This window comes from Glycine soja, chromosome 10 (assembly GCF_004193775.1).
Source record: "Glycine soja cultivar W05 chromosome 10, ASM419377v2, whole genome shotgun sequence".
In the NCBI taxonomy this organism is placed as follows: Eukaryota; Viridiplantae; Streptophyta; class Magnoliopsida; order Fabales; family Fabaceae; genus Glycine; species Glycine soja.
Genome location: NC_041011.1, coordinates 6896867 through 6900978, shown reverse-complemented (window position 1 = coordinate 6900978; position 4112 = coordinate 6896867). Strand labels below are relative to the sequence as shown.

General features: G+C 35.7%; 1 pseudogene; it reads right to left on the bottom strand.

Moving 5' to 3' along the window:
- Positions 1-665: 665 nt before the first annotated feature.
- On the bottom strand, positions 666-3849 carry LOC114371280 (annotated as a pseudogene).
- Between the last annotated feature and the right edge of the window lie 263 nt (positions 3850-4112).

Sequence of the window (4112 nt, the reverse complement as noted above, 5' to 3'; positions counted from 1 at the left end):
AATTAAAGATATACAACATATTATATCTTTCCAAGACTGAAAAAGATATAAACAACACATTATATCTTTCCAAGACTGAAAAAGATATAAACAACACATTATATCTTTCAAGACTGAAAGTTTACATGCATTAATTTTATAATATCAGAAACTCATGCAAGATACAGAATAATGATAGGTAGGGGTTGAATCACGCATAAAACCTCATGTATTTCTGAACAAGGGGAAATAGCAAAATACTAATTAAAAAAGGGGTTCAATCACGCATAAAATAGGGTGCAAGGAATAAGTTAAGTGGAATATTTCCTCCATGAAGAATAGCGGCCAAAATGGCTAATACTTTCCAAGATAGTGGCCACAATTCATAGTTGAAACTTCCATGACATCAAAACAAGACTGAGTCTTCACTACATTATAGCACACAATTAATAGCCCAGTGTGATAGTGTGCCTATGCAACTAAGGGTTATCGAACGAGTCAAACTTTAAATGGTCAAAAAAGTTATGATGCAAAAGCTACAACTACCCAACCACGGGTACATTCATTGCTCTGACAGTTACTTAGTTACATCATCATACATATTTATAATTTAAAGGGTACGTACGTTTCAGTCTTGGTGGAACGTGGAACTGGGCAAAAGGAGGACTCCAAATAGTAAATGGTTCTTAAAATGGAGTTGTATATGTTCGATATAGATTGCCCATCTTCCCCTGATTGGCTGCAGTTTCATGCAACTGCAAGCAAAACAAAGAAAACATTGTCCCGGGAGTTCAATAGTTATTTGTACATAGTGCTTTGAATACATTTATATTAGTTCAATATTTATTTGTACACAATGACAACTTGCAACAATTGTACTTGGGCTTTCAGAAGTACCTTCAGTGCTTTCAACATGTTTTACTTGATTTTCTTCCACCTGTACAAATACTCGACTAATGAAATAGACTTTTAAGTGTGTGAGAGTGAGAAAAGAACGAGAGAATAAAGAGTGAGGTGAGATGAGGTCACTCACTCTTCAACTATTATTATTATTATCGTTTTTATACACATACTCACTTTCAATGTTTCACTCCTACTCCTTCCTACCTACTCTACTCTCGTTACCATTTGTCTTTGTATTCATTCATTCATAGTATCAAAGTCACACTCACATCAAACATCTTATCACAACCTCCTCCTAACAAAAAATTCAAATTGGAAAAATATTAATGTCATTTTTGATACTTTTTTAATTCAATTAAAGTAATAAGTAATTGTATATTAAAAAGTTAGTTGATTGTCAATATAATAACGTGTATCAATTAAATGCAAATAAAAAGCCTGGGGTTGAGGTGTTCTTCAAGGAAGCTGCATAAATCCCTTACTTTCACTGATGCAGAGATTGAAAATAAACAAGTAATGACAAATTTAGGTAGTTGGAATTTAGCCAAATAATCAAGACAAGTTGCTTTACATTGCTTTCCTAAAATTTCAATGAACTATGAGATTGCAACAACTATTATTTGTCTAGGCATCATGATTAACATGAATATATTGAACATCTATAAAATAATGACACAAGTCATAAACCTATTATAGTAAGTAGCAATGTAGCATCATACCTTTCCTGCACTACTTCCAACAACCATTAAGAAACCACGATCTTCATCAAACTCCAATGTAGTTACCTCCTCCAAATATGGAAAGGTTAACAATAAAGATGTCAATTACACAAAAAAATTACCAAGTAATCTATAACCTCATATTTGGTTATGATATGGAAAAATGGGAAAGGATAAACATTTCCCGCCCATTTCAAACTTTTATGAGTAAATAGTGAGAGAGAAGACATGCTACCTGGTTAACATCACCACTAGGTCCAACAACATCAATTCTACCAATTGAAGATCTCACTCGCATGTCAAAGCATTCCACAACACCATCTTCACCACCACATGCAACTAATACATGAAGCTTGCTAAAATTCAGACAAGATTAAATTTCTAGTGATTTGATATGAAATTGCAAGGTACGCAAACAAAATATAAAAAGCTTTAATAATTGAAGAAAATAAAGCAGGGCAAATCAGAATTTAAGTTCCAGTATTTACCTTAGAGAAACTACATTCAATGCAGGGGATTGTGTGTAAAGGGAGGAGAGGAATCATCCTTGACAACTATTGGAATTGGAATATAAACCTAACTTTTTTATTTCAATTGAAGCTATGCATTTCCTCCTCTGTAAGAAGAGGTCGCTTACAATTTACATTTTACAAACACAGAAAACATTTGTTAAGTAATATAAACATGAATAAAATGAGGAACAAAAACTAGTGGAAATTATAAACCTAATTGTGAAGTACTTGAAAATCAACGATCTCGAAATCTAGCAGAGAATCAAAACTAGTATTTGCAGAATAGACTAAAGCAGCAAAAAGTTTTGCAAAGCTTGTAGCATTCAGCAAACAAAACCTGAGAATGCATTTATTTTATTTCATATAAATTGGGACAAGTTCAGTCACATGCATCAAAATTATCGAAAGTGCTTGCCCCTGGCACATAGCTATACCTACCAATGTTGCCATGCCTATGCCCATAACCACCACCATAAGGTCCATAACCAAAGCCAAAAGCAGGTGGTGCCAAATACTTCATTATGTTATACTCTATTTTCATTATTCCATCTTCAATATTCTCATTCTTGTCTCCTCCACCACCACCCTTGTTCTTCTTCTTCCCTGATACTTCATTCTCACCACCACCACCTTCCTTGTCTTTCTTTGAAGGAACCACCTCAACCCTCCTCTTCAACTTCTCCATGAGATTCTCAGCCAGAGCCTTAACATCCATTGTCCCTTTCACAGTCACCATTTCCTTTTCCTTGTCAATGGCCATTTCATGCACTCTTGCATCATCATGTTCAAGTTCATGCCCAATTAGCCAAACCAAGAGACAAATTAAATAATAATAATAAACTAATTAATCAACTAACCTTTGGTTTTCAACACAGTTTTGCCAATCCTGTCTAGGCAACCCTGGCAATGCAGTGCCAACTTTAGAACAACGGTGGTTACCACCTGATAATTAAATTAAGCATAAATGCATAATTAAACAATAAGCGACAAATAAATTTTTAAAAAATTAACAGAGGTCACCATAAACCAATTAGAAAATAAAAAAAAAATCCCAGACTGGTAGTGGTAGAGAAAGTGAAATAAATTAAAGAAACAAAGGGGGCAAAGGTTGGGGACCAATGATGAACCAACCTCTTTGTCCTTGGTTTTTTTGGTCTTGGGTTTTGTTATTCTCGGATTTGTTATTGGGCTTAGCATCCTTGTTCTCTTTCTCGTTCCCATGCTCCTTCTTGGGCTGCGGAGACACTAGTTCCACCTTCTTCCTAATCTTCTCCACCAGGTTATCCCTCACTTTCGTGGGGTCCACTTTTCCGGTGACGATCACCTTCCCGGCGTCGCTATCCGCCTTCACTGTCTCCACACCTTCAACAACAAAAAGTCCAATCTCAACTCTCAAATTCAAACACAGTAATAAATAATAATAAATTAAATTCAAGGTGCATTACAAATCACAGTAAAATTAAATAATTAGTACTGGTAACATTTTTAATGGTTAGCATTTTGCTATAAAAATGCAGAGATTAAATTCCAAATAGATCCATAAATAGTACTAGTGAAAATGAAATGAGTGTCATGAGTGTGTGGAAGCAAGTAAAACCTTGGAACCAGCGGAGGTGTTTGATGATTTTGGAAGCGCAACCGTCGTAGTGCATTTCAACCTTCAAGACGACGGTGATGGTGGTGTCTTTGTTCTCCTTGTTGTTGTCATTTCTGCCACTATTCTTCTTCTGCAACATCGTCAACACAACACACACTTCAACAAATTAAGTACTAACATGTGAAGAACAAAATCAAAGCATTGAGTGAGTGAGAGAGAGAGAGTTATCGTGCCCATTGTTATTGTGTTGTGCGAGTGAGAGAGAGAGAGTTATCGGCATGGGCATGGCAACCCTCCTACTTGTTGACGGAGGACAACCACGAAAGTTCGAGAGATCGAGCTCAAAAGTTTGAGAGATCGCAGAAGTTTTGTTGGCTGCGCGTGGACTCATATATTGGGTTT